Here is a 17603-nt window from a genome sequence, read left to right on the forward strand (position 1 = left end):
GCTAATCCAGAATGCTGCTGCCAGAGTCCTTACAAACACCAAGAAACTGGACCATATCACACCAGTTCTTAGATCACTACACTGGCTTCCCGTTAGTCAAAGGATAGATTTTAAAATTTTATTGCTAGTTTATAAAGCACTAAATGGTTGTGGACCAAAATATATCCAAGATATATTGGTTCCCTATGAGGTTTCCAGACCCCTCAGGTCATCTGGGACAGGTCTACTGTGTGTTCCCAGAACCAGAACCAAACAAAGTGAAGCAGCATTCAGTTACTATGCTCCTCACTTGTGGAACAAACTTCCTGAACACCTGAGGTCTGCTCAAACTGTCAGCTCATTCAAATCAGGACTGAAAACTCAGTTGTTTACTGCTGCCTTCAAATAATTGTTCATCCTTGTTTTCTTAATGTGCTTTTATGTTTTATTTTAATTTACTTGATTTAAATTTATTTTATGTTAAATGTCTTTGCTTTTAAATGCTCTTTTCAATGCTTTTAATGTGATTGTATGCCTTGTAAAGCACTTTGAATTGAGTGGTGTATGAAAGGTGCTATACAAATAAATTTGCCTTTGCCTTTGCCTTAACACAGCCCGCAGAGGTCACATTCCCAGCGGCTGTGGCACAGACAGCCTGAGTGTCTCCGCACCATATGCCGGAGATGCCAAGGTCCATGGGCTGTATGTACAGTGCACCTGAGCCAGAGGGCGCCATCACACCAACGCTGACAGAGTGGCCGGTCAGTCTGCTCTCCCTGCGAATGGAGAACTGGACTGCCTGCACTCGGTCAAAATGGGTACTAAGAACGATAGAAAAGGGCTACAGACTGCAGTTCAAAGTCGTTCCACCTCGTTTCAAAGGAATAATCTATTCCCATGCTCAGGGCGAGTCCGCAAACATTCTCTTGGAAGAAATTTCTTCTTTGAGACAGAAAGGGGCTATAAGATAAGACCCACAGCGGTTTCTACTTGAGGTATTTCCTGGTTCCAAAAAAGGGGGGAAAGGGGGGAAAGGGGATGAGAGCCATTCTGGACCTCCGTGCCCTGAACCACCATCTAAGAAAATACAGTTTCAGGGTGCTGACTCATGGCTGTCTGCTACGATTTGTTCGAACAGGCAACTGGTTCACTTCAGTAGATTTGAAGGATGCCTATTTCCACATTCCGGTGTATCCCCCACACTGGAAATATCTTCGGTTCGCTTTCTAAGGGACAGCATACGAGTTCATGGTGCTGCCTTTTGGGCTCTCTCTGAGCCTGAGGGTATGTATCCATAATTTTGAACAAAGAATTAATATTTTCCCTCTCTGTAGTCTTACCTCCAAATTAGTTTTGTGGCTTTGAATTCCCTCACCTCTTGGTCAAGAGCATATAAATGTGGAGACCATCCTTTGTTTTGCCTCTTCTTGCTCTTCTTCCTCCACTCTCCTTATTTTTGCCAATTTTGCCCCACCTACTTTTGCTTGATTTAATCGATTTTCTTAGTTCTTTTTCTATTTAGTTGTTTAATAACTTTGTGTGCAATTGTGCAATGTATGCCCTGTATATTTTGAATAAGAGGCATGTAAGTGTTTTCTGAAAGCTGTTTAGCTTACTGTATAGACACTAATTAATTTTGAAGTTCCAGAAGAGATGTACGCCTGAGGTATATTATAGGGGCAGTGAGAATCCGTAGTCGCCACAGCTGGTACATATTCCATATTACAGCTCTCATAAATCTCAGGTTGCTGAACCTGTATTATTCTATTTTAGCTTGTTTTGATTTACTTTCATTTGTTTGACTTTCTTTTAACTGTTTTATTATGTTTATTTTATTTTATTTTAATTTTATTTTAACCCTCCTATTATGTTGTGGGACCCATTTTAAAGTTAAATTTTTTTTAAAAAATAGTTAAAAGTATTTTTTCAGTGTGAAACTTCTTCTGCTTGGCTTAATAAGTGTAATCAACATATAAAATAAAAATGATTCATTTCACATATTTGCAACCCCCCCCCCCCCTGCATGTTTATATTACAAAGATACTGTTCGGGTCAATTTGACCCAGCAGTGACAGTTAAAAGGCTCAAAGGCTAAAAGGGGTCAGAAGTGTCAAATACTGTGCAACTGTGAGACATATTTCATCCCAGTCTCACACGCACATGCACACACACACACACTTTCCCTATTCTCTTGACCTCATCTGTAAAGTGCGAGAATGCAGGTGTCGTTATGATGTTTGACGGGAACCTTTTCTGTGAGAGGTAAAGAACACCACTGCACTAAATATTGATTGAAATGGTTAGTGATAGAGTTAATAATGAGATATAAACAATGTTTATTGGAATTTTTTGGTTTCTGACACTTTTGGATAATTAAACATGCCCCGGGTCAAATTGACCCAGGAACATTATTGCTGTTCCTGAGAAACGAACATAATAGGAGGGTTAATGACTTTTGTTTGTAAATGCTGTTTTCCATGTTTTTAATGAAAATTATTGCCTTTGTAAATCTCTTTGAATTGCCTTGTGTATGAATGGTGCTATACAAATAAAATTTGCCTTGCCTTGCCTCAGTTGAGTCAGATGATTGTTCATGATCACGCACATCTTCTTGCATATGCCCTTTCTAAACAAAAAGTGTCTTCGAAAATTTAAATCACTATATTGTTTTCTGTGAATGAGTGAACAGGATGATTTGCACATTATTTTGAAGCAAATACTCTAAGCTACAAGAAGTCTTGTGAACCAATGTTCTGTATGTGTTTTATGGTCTTATTTCAGCAACCTTTCTTCCTTCTTTAATAATATTCTGTCAAGTATCATCTGTCAAGTATATCTCATTGTAGCAGTCTCTCAACCTTCCGACAACATATTGAAATTTATCACAATACAGTTAAAATTTAGCTAATGCATCCATATACAGATATCATGCTACTACCAGGTGAAAGTGTACACTGTCAGCAATTTGAAGAGGTGACAGGAGTGGTGGGTAAATAAAAAAAATAATTGTGTTAGTGTGTTTCCAAAGAAAGTGGAAGATTTTATGACAGAAAACATACTCCCCAACACACATTGTGGCCATTCACATTGTCTGTGGAGTCCTTATATCAGTCCATTGATTAAAAGAACAAACTGAGGAAAGGAGTCAGATATATAGAGTAAATGTTCAAAAAAATGTTTTTGAGGCCATTTGATGAACTGATCAGCATGCTTGACGACTAAAGTGATTAGTAACTGGAAGAAAGACAGAGATGTCAGTATGGGGGTTGTTTAAAATTGCGGCACTGTGTGTGTGTATAATGAGGACTCTTCTCCATAGTGGCACCTGGTGAGACATGCCTGGTCCATGCTAATGAGGATTCCCTGCTGGGTGATTCAGCAAGGATGACTTCAAAAGACAAAGGCAATAAGGAAACTACTGTAAGCCTGCCAGGGTCTTCCATGACTCCATTCAGTACATTCAGAGGGTTTGGAACCTAGATTGCTGACTCACTATGAGCTGAGTTTCCTCAACTTCACTCTCCCATCAACAGCATAGTGTCTTATGGTAATTCATTGTTCTATGGCTTTTATTGTTAACCTGATGAAAAATTCCCCTGATCTTCAAAAGATACCATAGGAACAATTCTAAGTACCTGGCATAATACATTCATCTGTTTCTTTTTCAGATTTGTTTCCTCTCCAGATGGATGACACCAACCCAGTGCAATGACTTATTGGAAAATACTTTATATGGCAAAAACAATACATGGTAACTCTTGGATTATCTTTGATTAAAATGTACAAAAGTTTCACTGGCTGATATAATTTATTGTGGATACTATCATATTTGGACTATTTCATGAACAATTCTGTTGGAATACAATTTAAAGATTGATTCTTTTTCATCTCTCTTATTACCTACCAAAATATAGTGGCAGAGTGGCAGCTCAAATGAACCAGTTGCTAATGGATGGACTCACCCTGAATGGCTTACTGGAGGCAGAACTGTCGTGATACTGAAGAACCCCCCAAAATGGAGCAGTCCCATCCAACTATTGTCTGATAACACGGCCGATAGCCGGTCTCTGCACAACATGGAAGCTCCTATCAGGCATCATAGCAGCTAAAATGAGTAAGCACATGGGCCAAAACATAACCATGGCCCAGAAAGGAATGGGTAGCAACACCAGGGGAGCAAAACATCAACTACTGGTAGATAAAGCAGTCATTCGAGACTGTAGACCAGACAGACCAACTTGTGCACTGCCTGGATTGACTACAAGAAACCCTTGACTCAGTGCCTCACAAATGAATCCTGCAATGCTTGGACTCTAAGAAACTAAGAAACTTCATCAGGATCTTAATGGGACTGAGGAAAACAATCCTAGAGGCCAACAGTCAAGCCGACTGCACAAGTCTCCATTAAGTGCGGCATCTACCAAGAAGATGCTCTGTCCCCGCTGCTGTTCTGCATAGGCCTGAAGACCCTCAGCCAGATCATCACTAAGACTAGCGATAGTTACAGGCTACGAAATGGAACAACCATCAGCCACCCCTTGTACTTGGATGACATCAAGCTATACACAAGGAGTGAGCAAGACATTGACTCACTGATTCACACCACCAGGATCTACAGCAATGACATCACAATGTAATTTGGACTGGATAAGTGTTGTCGGATGATAACAAAGAAAAGAAAGGTTGTCAGGACTGAAGGAGTTGAACTGCCAGAAGGTAGCATAGCAGACATTGAGGACAGCTACAAGTACTTTGAAATCCCACATGCTAAAATGCGAACCAAGAAGAAGTTGCAAGGAAAGCAGCCACATCCAAATACCTATAGAGGGTAAGGCAAGTCCTAAGAAATCAGCTAAATGGGAGGAACGTTGGTTACGTATCGTAACCCAAGAATCTGTGAATTGGGCGCAGCCCTCTGGGCTATCGCTATGGATCATATCCCTTCACTGAAGGGAAATTCATTTACGCCCACCCGGGGTGGGCCCCTCTCGCCCGAACCGCGTGACCACACGTCCGCAGCTCCCATATATAAGGCGGCGGTTCGGGCGGCTCTTCCCTTAGAACAACCGGTCTTTTCTTCAGCCGGCTCAAGGGACTAGTGGGGCCCACAGCCCAGAGGGCTGCGCCCAATTCACAGAATCTTGGGTTACGATACGTAACCAACGTTCTGTCTCATTGGGGCGCAGCCCTCTGGGCTATCGCTATGGGTCAAATCGATAGCCAGAAATACTCTACGCCTCACTGGGCCCGGCTACCCAGGAGAAGAGTTTGAAAAACAAAGGAAATGCGAGGAACCGCCTGACCCGAAGCGAGACAAGCACCAGGTGGGATACGTAAGAACTGGTTTCATATAAAGCTGAAAACAGATGTCCACATCTGTATAATAAAACACGCTTCCCGGTCTTGCCAGCCTAATTATGATTGGGAGGCTGCCAGGACAGCGTGAGAGAGGGATGAGCTAGTAACATCCCGCAAATGGAAGAACGCACAAAGACACACAGGGAGGCCACAAGGACACTGCACAATGTCTCCCGCTGACAAAAAACCATGCAGAAGAGCCGTGGAGGATGGAGTGTGCACGGATGCCGACCGGCGGCTCCCTGCCCAACGCGGAGTAAGCCTGTGCAATGGTCTCACATAACCAGTGAGACGAACGTTCTACAAAGAGGGGGGAGCCCAGCGAACACTCTCTGTAGTGAACAAACAGGTGCTCCGAATGGCGCAACTGCGCCGTGCGTTCCACATAACATGACAGAGAGCGCAGCGGGCAGAGAAGATGCAAAACAGCTTCCTCTGCGGACGCGTGGGGAGGTGGGGGGTGGGTGGGGCCCTCCAGTGTGATCACAGTGTGGTTTAGGACGCATAACTGCCGCACTGCGGTCCTCCCCAACCTAAAGGCACTCCGGGGATAATGATAGAGCCGACAGATCGTTGACCCTCTTTGCCGAGGCTAACATCAGCAGAAGAGAGGTTTTTTTTTTTTTTAAAACAGAAAGGGACCTGCTGTAGCAGCCCGAATGGGGCGTCCATGAGAGCGCGTAAAAACACAGTGAGGTTCCATTGTGGAGCCAGGGGATGGGCGATGGGGTGCTGCCTGCGCACTCCCCTCAGAAAACGCTTTGTGAGCGGATGACTGAACACCGATCTGTCTCCAAACCCCTCATGGCATGAGGAAATAACCGCAGCGTATGCCTGGTGCTAAATGCCAAGTTCTCTCCAGTAATAACTGGAGAAAAGACAGAATCGCGGGGAGAGGGTATGCAACGAAAGAAAAACGCCGTTCTCCGTGCACTATCTCTCAACGTGGGCCATTTAGCCCCATAGGACGCTGTAGTCGGGTGGGCGCGCGCCCCTTGTATAGAGGCGACGACGCCAGCGAAAAAACCCCCAAACTCTCTAAGCAGTTCCTCTCAGCAGCCAAACCCACAGGTGCTGCCCTATTATCGGAGGGCTGACTATTACGCCTCCTGCCTGTGACAGAGCATCCTCCCTCCATGGAATCTTCCAAGGGGAAGATGCCAGCATGTGATGCAGAAGGGGAAACCATGATGCTCCGGGGCGGTCCGGAGCTATCAGAATCAATTGCAGATCCTCCTCCTGAACCCGGGCCAGCAGCTGAGGGATCAGGGAGATCGGAGGAAATGCATAGAGAAGGTAACGGGGCCATGGCCGATGAGCAAAGGAGTCTACGCCCAGCAGGGGGTTGTCCTTTACACGCAGAGAAAACCACAGGTCGCAATGCACGTTGTCGCGTGCTGCGAAAAGATCCACTGTGGCGTAACCAAACCTGCTCCATATCTGAGCCACCAAGCTCGGATGGAGACGCCAATCCCCTGCGTGAGGACCGCCGCGTGACATGATGTCTGCGGCAACGTTGCATTCTCCTGCAATGTGCACTACTTTCACGGAGAGAAAATGCGTGTGAGTCCACAGCAATAGGCGGCGAGCGAAGGAGAGGAGACGAGCCGAGCGTACCCCCCCTTGCCGGATGATATGTGCCGCAGCTGTCGTGTTGTCCGTTCGGACCAAGACGTGGCGATCCCTCAACAGTGGAGAAAAATGCCGAAGAACTTTCAACACTGTGAGGAGCTCTAGTTCGTTTATATGCGCCGACTCTCTGACTGTCCAATCCCCCTTTTCTGTACGGGAGAGGCAGGTTCCTCCCCAACCGGACAGGGAAGCATCCGTGAACACTGACACGTGATTCGACGGAGTTCCCAGGGGAACCCCTTGCGTCAGAGCGTGGGGGTTTTTCCAGAAAAGCTGATCCGGGACCACTGACTGGTGGAGGTATAGTATACGCCGCTGGTGACATACTGAGTCGAGCCTCAGGCGGATAAACCAGCGCTGAAGCAGCCTCGTATGCAATAGGCCGAGAGGCACCACCGGATGAGCCGCTGCCATCATCCCCAGGAGGCGCATCACCGATCGAGCCCTGACGCGTCTGCGTGGGGCAAAGTGAGGCAGTAGGGAGGAGAGGGTCTCCGAGAGTCGGGCCATCATTTGTAAAGAGTTCAGTTTGACCCCCAGATACACTATGGACTGAGTGGGCTGGGGCGCGCTCTTTTTCCAATTTATGGTGAAACCTAAAGAGCTCAAATGATCCACTAGTTCCGCCGTCTGCTGCCACGACTCCTCTAGGGAGTGGGCCAGCAGATGCAGGTCGTCAAGGTAGAACAGGACTCTCATTCCCTGTCTCCGAAGGGGCTCCAGTGCCGTCTCAACGCACTTCGAGAAAGTACGGGGAGCCAGCGAGTACCCGAACGGCAGGCGGTTGCACTGGTAGCTGGTCCCTTGGAAACGGAAGCACAAAAATTCCCTGTGATGGGGAATGATGGAGACGTGGAAATACGCGTCCTTCAGATCTATCGACGTGAACCAGTCACCTCGGTGAATGCACCGAAGGAGCTGGGCCGTCGTTAACATGTGAAATTTCCTGACCTGCATCGATTTGTTGAGACGTGATTTCTTGGGAACCAGGAAATAACGGGAATAAAATCCACGGGCCACATCGACTGGTGGAACCACAGAAACAACTCTCTTTGATAACAGATCCTGTATCTCAGTTAGCAACGCCCGCGCATGCGCCAATGAGGCGAGGCGAGTGTTTATTACCCCACTGAATGGCGGAGGGGGCCGTGCAAACTGAAGAGTATGGCTGCTGTAGATGAGCTTGTCCATCCAGCGGTCCATCTCGCAACGCTTGCGCCACTCTGGATAAAAATCCGAGAGCGGGCGAGCTGTCATGTGAAGTCCCTCTGCCGCTCTCTGTGACAGCCGTTGTACGGCTATCTGCGCCGTCAACGCACCTGGTAGCGGACTGGCGGTAATCATGGGGAACCCTGCCCGAAAGGGACGATGGGACATGGAAATAGCAAGGATGTCTGACTCGTTATCCGCGGGCATCCTCTTCTGGTCAAATCGAAGATTAGCCAACAAAGGGCCAACACGAGACAGCTGTATGAAGGGAGTGTGCTGATTAGCATGCTCACTCAAGCTAGCCGGCACATTCTCAGCAGTGAGAGGGCTGCACTGTGTGGGGAATGTGTCTGAAACAGCCACGGCTGCCTTATGACTGGCAGGAGTCGGCTGAGTTACGGAGGAATATTTGCCTTTCAGGGGGATGTAAATGTTTATTTTCCTCAGAACCGTAAACATGACATACACATTCCTCAGAACTTCCTCAGCACTACACACATTCCCCGCGCACCATACGAACCTTCGCTGTTTGCGGGGGGGTTCGGGTGCCAGGGTAGACCAGGAGCAGGCTAGCCTAGGAGCCTTGGGAGGCCCCCGAGGAGCAGGAGGCATCTGGTCTGAGCAGGAAGGGGCCGGAGCTGGAGCGACCGCTGGTTGAGGCCGGTGGCTGGGAGCAGAAGCGCGGGACCCAGTGGGACATCTCGCCCTTGGGCGATAATCATGGCGCGCGAGCCCACTCCCTGCCCAAGGGGTGCGAGGGGGGGCCGTCACATGGCGCTGAAACTTTTCCGCTTCGTCTGCAGTGGATTGGAGTTCTTTAACCAGATCCTGGGAGTGTGGTCCAAATAAGCCGTCATGGCTAATGGGACCCTCCAACAAATCCTTCCTCACCGTCTCTGGGATGGGGGAGACGTGTAGTCAAATATTCCGGTGCGCCATTGTCTGCCACGCGGCGATGCAGGCCGCTCCCACAGCAATGGGGGCACAGAGAACCAGAATAGCGCCCACCATCTTGCTAACCTCCTCTGAGCGATCAGGTGGGAGGGCCTCAGGGTCCGCCGCGAGCTCGGACAGGACCAGGACAGCGATGTTATTAGCTGCAGCAGCGGTCTGGAAGGCGCACTGATGGGACCTGTCCGCTAGCTTAGCAGCTAGTGCGTCCTTCGGAGCAGGGGGGGCAGGCCTCTGCCCGGCCCACAGCATGCACTTTGCTCCGAACAGAGAGGCCAGGCTCTCTTCCAGCGCCGGAACCGTGGGAAAACCACCTACTGTTATGTCAGCCACCTGCGTGATGGGGGAGAAGGTCGACACCGGAGCCTTTAGCTTGGCTGGCTCCGACGCTGCCGTGACGGGCCAAACGGGTACACGGCGTGGCGCCCGCCGCGGATTGTACTGGCCGAAGTGGGCATCCTGAAGCGGTAGAACCAGCTCAGGAGGGATGGGGAGCTTACACCTGTTAGTGGCCGTCGTGATAATGCCCAGGAGCTCTTGTAATAGCTGAGCCATGGCCGGCAGAGGCGTAGAAGTTCATTGTATAAGTTGCAGGACAAGCTAGAAGAGTATAAAATGTATAATTTATAATCTGGAAAATACAGTGTATAAACTGGGGGAAAAAGGCATTCCTGTTGCCATCTTTGGTAAATAGAGTGCAAAAGTTAGTGGCAATTATGTCAACTTTGTTGGGCTATCAGAGATAATTGAACAGAACACTTTATTATTCCATATAAAGGTATTGAGAAACCAGGAAAACACTTCATGTATTACTGTTGTCCAATCATTGGCCAATTTACTGGAGCAAGATTTAATGTGTTATTTAGGTATAGACCCAGATTCTCACATTTTCTGACCCTGATCAACTACTGTGTACTTATCAGTGGACATTGTCAGCTGGTGAGGTAAGTGAACTGCTTTTGGAGGACAGTACACGCAAATACACAATACTTGCTGCATGATTTGATCCACTGCACTTCACACATTTCAATGGGTGCTGATACCAATTTAATATGGTTTTAAAGTGGCTCAGTTGCTTAATGCTGTGTTATTCCTGTCTGTAAATGTCAAGCTTATCCTAACAGCTCTGACCCAGTCGCTATAGGAAATGCAAGAGCAGATGTAGCTGCTGAAGACACAGCAGCAACAGAGCAGGGAGTAACACACACACAGACACCCACACACCTCTGCCAACACTGTTAGGTAGTTATTTACCTCAATTGAGGAGAAACAATGTGATGATCGGCAGCTTCACTTCCTGTTTCATGCTCTTATTTTGAAAAACTCATGCCTGGTTTGGTCACCCACTCATCTACAGCTACTTGATTATGTAATTGATTTCACCTGTTCTCTCTCCTCTTGTCACAGTATATATACCTCCCCAGAGCCACAGACAGGCTGCCAGATTGTCTGTAATTCACTCAGCCAAGGTGTTTACAGTGGAGTTGGTTTATCTTGCACCAGTCTATGTGGCCTGGCCCCTGTAAGGTGCTGGTGATGAAAACTTTTATCTTGTTCTACCCATGCCAAGCTATGTAAGTTTGTTTCTTGTTTCATGATTGGAGACAGAGGAATGCTTTTGCCCAAGAGGATTTTGTTTGAATCAAGTTAAGACCAGGAATGAATGATTTTATTCTTGAGAGCCAGCCACTCTGGAGGGAGTGTGAATCATAGGATTGTCTGATTTACGAATGCCACGCTTCTATTATACTTCTAGACTAAGGAGATTTCGCGTCCATGAAAACCTACCCCAAGACTAATTGAGTTTTTTCAATCCACGGATATTTAGTTTTCTCTTTTCTGTTGGAGGAGTTTTCTGTTAATAATCGCAATCTCTAGATTTTCTGAGTTGTGTTGCACCAGATCACCTGGAAACCTCTGACCAAGGTAACTGTGCCACCAGATCTTGCTCTGTAGAACTACAACCATCCATTTTCCATCTGCCTCGGCTGCTTTGGTGTTACCAGATCCAGGCTGGGGTAGTAATCAACCCTCCAATAAATACTTCAGCTTACATCCCACCTCCTGGTTACTCTATCAGCTGCACCCAATACCCTTTCCAGAAAGAAAGAATACATTTTTACATCTGGGTTGTGGTGTTTGGCAATTTATTGGTCTTCATTACCCGGGTTCATGACAAACAACTTTGGAAGAAATCTGATTACATCCACACAGATGGTGATAGAAACGACCTGATGGAAAAACCTAAATCCTTTTTTCTTTATGTTTCTTAACACATTGACAAACTTCATCCATGTGTCAAAAGGGGGGAATGTTTGATGCTTAATCCAGTAAGATAATACTGGTTCACAATCTATGCACTAGTTTTCTCAGTCATACCCTGTTTGTGGTACACATGATGTAGGAAGAGATTAATCAGTTTGACAAGCTGTACATGCACAAATTAAGTTTGATCATTGAACTAATGCCTAAAGAAATGAGGCATTGTAGTAGTAGACCTGTGTTCTACATGCCTTGAAATCTTTCCCACCTCAAAATTTGACAGTGCTGCAGTTTTTATTAACAAATATTTTCAAACAGCAGAGTATTCTGAATAAAGTCAATCAAATTTAGCAACCTTTAATTGCACTGCTCCTAAAGAAAAGGCCACACTGAAAACTAAATTTGCCAGATAATCTGGTCTTCCTTGGACAAAAGTTTGGCCAATAATGTTGGCCAATAATGTCTACATGTGTATGAGAATATGGACATGATCTAACTTAAGTCTAGTACAGATCTTAAATATTCCAGTATTCAATTGGAATAATGTATGAATATTTTCCCTCACTGCTGTAGTTGATGCTGCAGTGCCTTAATGGACTGAATGACCGTACAGCTGCTGGTTTGACATTATTTGCATGGTGGAATGTTATTCCTAACTGCACTTCAATCAGGTGATCAATCAAGCATTACACAGACATATTCATGTCATTCATCAGAAATTTTAGAACAAGGTATAAACCAATCAGGAGTAAAAGTTCAGGTGGAATATTCAGTCTTCACACGAAATATATCTAGTCCTGGGCAATAATGAAAATTTTTAAAATTAATCGGGGGTAATTGCATTGTTATGTGCAAAATTCAATAATGAATTCAATAGTAGTGTATAGTGCACTTTTATTTTAAAATTACTGCTATATGAACAAAAGTGCAATAACTGTTTTTTAACAGCAGTATTTCCTTTACACAGTAGCAGGTAAATAAAATATTTATTGTAAATACTGAACATTAAAATCAAATATAAAACCTATTTGCCACTGCCAGGGCATTAATGTTTTATCCTGTTTGTTATAGATGTAATTGCACATAGGAAGAAGGTAACTGCATTTGAGAATAAAAACTAGAGCTAAGAGCTTTATAAATCATTCTGACCTCTCTATTGATGATAATATTTCACCTGAGTTTTTACTCGTGATTGGTTTACACATTGTTCTGACATTTCTGATAAATTACATGAATGTGTTTGTGTAATTCTGTTGACATGATTTTATTCTCCCTGCTTCTTTATTCTCCCTACATCTTAGCAATGTCTATGTTCCACAGAAACAGCAAATGCTTTTCTGTTGTACATGCAACGTCTTAAACTGGATTCATGTTAATGAGATACCTGGGTTTGATGTTTATGTACAACCTGTGTATACTTGAGTGGCCGCCCAAACTGAGCCCGGTTCTGCTGGAGGTTTTTTCCGTTAAAGGGAGTTTTTCCTCTGCACTGTCGCCAACTGCTTGCTCACAAAGGATTTGTTGGGTTTTTTTGTTTTTGTAAAGTGCCTTGAGATGATTTGTATTGTGATTTGGTGCTATACAAATAAAATTGAATTGAAATAATTAATAATCAAAAGGGGTAAGTGTAGTGGAAACGCAATTTTATTAACTTTATAAAGATCTCCTTAATAATTGTTATGGAACCTGTTTGTTCTTGTTTTGCATTTCTGTCTAGAACACTGACTTCAGAATCACTTAATCAGTCTGTTCCCTGCAAGGGAAAAAGACTGGCTCCAGCAGCTTCTGTATCCATCCTGATAATACTCTATAAAACTCATAGAGTTTCTCTGTCAGTCTCCTGCAGACTACTTTAGCACTCTGTCATGATGTTGACCTGTTTGCAAAGACATTAAAATACATAAAAATACATTTATGTATCAGTTTATTTCAGATTCTTCATAGAATATTGAAGTTTCACAAAATTTCCACAAGCATAACTAAAGTGCAAAAAATGATACAAATCCCCAAATACAGTATGGATAACTAAACTATCAATGACCTTTATCTTAAACTATCAGGGGGCTCATTTTGAAATTTTAAAGCATTACTGAAACTAAATCCTTTAAAATTCTCCTCAACTGTTTGGTATTGCATGTTCCTAAACATGTGCTTGTAAAATTTGATTGTTTTTAATTTATTGTTGTTGTTATCATTAAGTGTTTCCATGTATGTTTAATTCGTTAAACACTAACATAAGCCAATGCAGCACTGACATTTTAGTAGTGTAAACAACAGCTTTCCACATAGAAAAAGGCTTACACAAATGGACCAGGTTTTTTAAGCATTCATGATGAAGGAAACTAAGAGAGATCCTGATTGATCAAAGCAAAATGTGAAAATTTTCACCAGCATTGTTGTTGAATGTTGTTTGGAATTGACACTGATATATCAACCATCAGTAGCTTACAGTACTTCGTTTCTACTGTTGATGTGAATGCAAACAGAAAAAAGGTCTGTAGTTCTTGGGGTTGTTCCACCAGTGGGTAGTTCTTAGAACTGCTGCACTAGAACTGTTATTTTGGAAGCATCTATTATTTGCCCATGGTAATATAAAAATATAGAAGGAAAATTCATTGTTTTTTTTAGTGGGGATGTTAGAGGTTTACACACGTGTACATTATTATACTCTTCCATTAAAGAGAGCAAAATCTGGAAAAAAAATTCTTCACCACAACAGACTGGTACATTGACCGCACTGCTGCAGATGCACCGATCTTGTCTGTCAGTCTCACAATCTATCTTTCTGTCCCTCACTCGTGAACAAGATCCCAAGATACTTAAACTCCTCCACCTGAGGCAGGGTCTCTCCACTGACCTGGAGAGGGCAAGACACCTTTTTCCGGTTGAGAACCATGGCCTTTGGAGATGCTGATTCTCATTCCAGCTGGTTCACACTTGGTTGCAAACCGCCCCAGTGCACGCTGAAGGCCCTGGCTCGATGGATCTGAGGACAACATCATCTGCAAAAAGCAGAGATGAAATTCTGTGGTCCCCGAACTGGACTCCCTCTGGCCTCTGGCTGTGCCTAAAAATTCTGTCCATAAAAATAACTAGACAGTCCTTAGCAGAGGGCCCCCCATACTCCCAGAGCACCTCCCACAGGATGCCATGAGGGACATGAGGGTCAAATCCCTTCTCCAAATCCACAAAGCACATATGAACTGGTTGGGCAAACTCCCATGAACTTTCGAGCACCCTGGAGAAGATAAAGAGCTGGTCCAGCATTTCACGACCAAGATGAAAACCACATTGTTCCTCCTGGATTTGAGGTTCTGCTATCAGCTGAATTCTCCTCTCCAGTACGCTGGCATAGAGTTTCCTGGGGACTTTCTTGAAAAGGGGGACCACCACCCCGGTCTGCCAGTCCAGAGGTACTGTCCCCGAATGCCACACAATTTTGCAGAAGCTTGCCAGCCAAGATAGCCTAACAACATCTAGAGACTTAAGCCACTCAAGGCAGATCTCGTGCACCCCCGATGCCTTGCCGCCGAGGAGCTTCTTAACCACCTCAGTGACTTCAGGCCGGGTGATGGATGAGTGCTGAGTGTCTGCTTCCTCTATGGAAGGCATGTCAGTGGGATTGAGAAGATCCTCGAAGTATTCCTTCCACCATCTGACAATGTCCCCAGTCAGCAGCTCCCCACCTCCAATGTGTATAGCGGTGGCAGAGCATTGCTTTCCCCTCCTGAGGCACCAGACGGTTTGCCAAAAGGCTGACTGATAGTCCTCCTCCATGGCCTCACCAAACTCCTCCCAAACCTGAGTTTTTTCCTCCGCCACTGCCGGGCTGCAGCATGCTTGGCCTGCCTGTACATCTCAGCTGCCTCAGGAATCCCACAAACCAGCCAGGCTTGATAGGAGTCCTTCTTCAGCTTGACGGCATCCCTTACTTCTGGTGTCCACCTGGTTTGGGGACCTCTGCCACGACAGGCACCAGAGACTCACTGTACCCTAGGGATCTTTTTGAAGCTCTCACAGAGGTGGACTTGAAAACCCCTCTGACAGAGGGTTCAGCCAGACGTTCCCAACAGACCCTCATAATTCATTTAGGTCTGCTAAGTGTGTCCAGCTTCCTCCTCCACCAGCAGATCCAACTCACCACCAGCCCCTCTCTCCACCTGAGTGTCCAAGACATATGGTTGAAGGTCAGATGGCATGACCACAAAGTCGATCATCGACCTTCAGTCTAGGGCATCCTGGTACCACATGCACCGATGGACAGTCCTATGTTTGAACATGGTGTCCATTATGGACAAACTGACAAGCACAGAAGTCCAATAACAGGTTCAGATCGGGGAGGCTGTTCCTTCCAATCACGCCCCTCCAGGTTCCACTGTGATGGAGTCCCCAGTCCCCAGAGCACCTTCCAGCACCCCTCCTAGGGACTTTGGCCAGGTACTTTGTACTACTGCTCAACCCATAGGCTGAAACCACAGTAAGAGACCTATCCCTGACCCAAAGGCACAGGGAAGCAAGCCTACATCAGCCCGCCACCTCTCACCACGAGCAACTCCAGAGTAGAAGAGGGTCCAGCCCCTCTCAAAGAGTTATGTTTCAGTGCCCAAGATGTGTGTGAAGGTGAGACGACTATCTTTAGTCAGTACCGCTCAACCTTGTGCACAAGCTAAGGCTCCTAAAAGTACCTAAAAGTAGTAATCTGTACTGACTGTTGGCAAGGCCAGGACTAACAAATGAAATAACAGGGATTCACAGGCTGTCTCACCGGAGACAACAAGCAGCTCATCACTCACCAAATCAGCTCAGTGACTTTCAATGGACACATGAGCTGTAGACATGGCTGGATACAACAGGTGGGGTCCAAGTGATTTTGCTGGCACAAAGATCTGAGCCTCCTTCTGAAATGATTCATCATCACATCAGAGACTAAATCCATATATCCTAAGGAATGTGTGATGTCAATACAAAATGCACATTAGCAAGTCTAACCCAGAAAGTTTCTGCTGCTTCTCCACACTGTTATGGGCGAGTATACAGTCAGAACTGCATGTCAGATAATTGGATAGCCTCAGGAACATGGAAAAAACTTTTCATGTGTTTTATTAAGTTATAGTCATAGTTATATAGTATAGTTATAGTTTTGTGGTCGCGTGGCTGCAGGGGAGTGGTGGGGCAGCGGCCGGAGGATCAGCGGCTGAATTAGGAACAGGTGTAGGGGATGGCTAATCACCAGCTCCTCTAATTATAGGAGGAGGAGAAAGAGATGGAAGAGCAGGGAGAGCCAGCGACAAGGAGGGCTGGAACACTTGAATATTGACGAAATAAAAAAGCTTAAAATCTTCACCAACGGCGTTGGTGTGGTTCACTGGTGCTGCATAACAGGAACCTGCAGGTAGTCAGGAGGGCTACACCTTTATATACAGATAATGAGGCCCTAATTTCCTGTTCTAATACAAAACAATTGTAGTAGGCTGAATTCATAGATTCCTGTAATAAAAGAAACAAAAAGGACAAGAAAGCTGGTACAGTGTAGTGAAGTCTAAGTTGTCCAGATACAGTAGGTCAGTGAATGGATTGGTCAGTGCCTTATGCCTCTGGAGTCTACATGTGTGTGGCACAGAGAACTTTCTGTGTGGTCACTTCACAGACCATGTGATGACTCTCATCACCATCATTGACGCGAGGGGGAGAGACTAAACTTATCACAGATAAGACTTGGAGACAGTTCTTTAAAGAAAAGTCCCTTCAGCAGTGAAGTATCTGAGGGGGTCTGTTTGTGAGAGAGAAGTTTTAGGTGAGTTGTGAGATGTGGGCCCTTTATCAGACCTTCTGCCTTGCACAGAGAAGACAGGAATGCAGCCTACAAAGGAAATCAGGTGAGACTCCCCTTCTGGAGAACAAAACAAACTGAGAACAGAAGCTGAATACTACATCACTGAGCGCTTGACACCTCTGCTTTAGTAGGCCCATTCTTATTGCTGCTAAGATGAGCCTTTTTATACAGAGATTGAAGGAAACTGCCACTGTGCTGACCATTATTCCTGGCTGCTCATTCAATTTACTAAACTCAAAGACACCAGCAGCCTGCTGCCTGTGTACACTTTACAAAGTTGCTGGGTACTAGAGGCATAATGGTTATCATGACAATTGCCATGCCACACATCAATCAAAATCAATCGAGTAATGCTTCCTTTCACAACTGACCTTAAGCC

General features: G+C 45.4%; 1 protein-coding gene across 1 annotated transcript in view; it reads right to left on the minus strand.

The window, feature by feature from the left end:
* Positions 1-17603, minus strand: part of ptprfa (protein tyrosine phosphatase receptor type Fa) — a 363596-nt gene that overhangs the window by 194483 nt on the left and 151510 nt on the right. The window lies entirely within an intron of this gene.

The sequence above is a fragment of the Mastacembelus armatus genome, chromosome 4, assembly GCF_900324485.2.
Source record: "Mastacembelus armatus chromosome 4, fMasArm1.2, whole genome shotgun sequence".
NCBI lineage: Eukaryota > Metazoa > Chordata > Actinopteri > Synbranchiformes > Mastacembelidae > Mastacembelus > Mastacembelus armatus.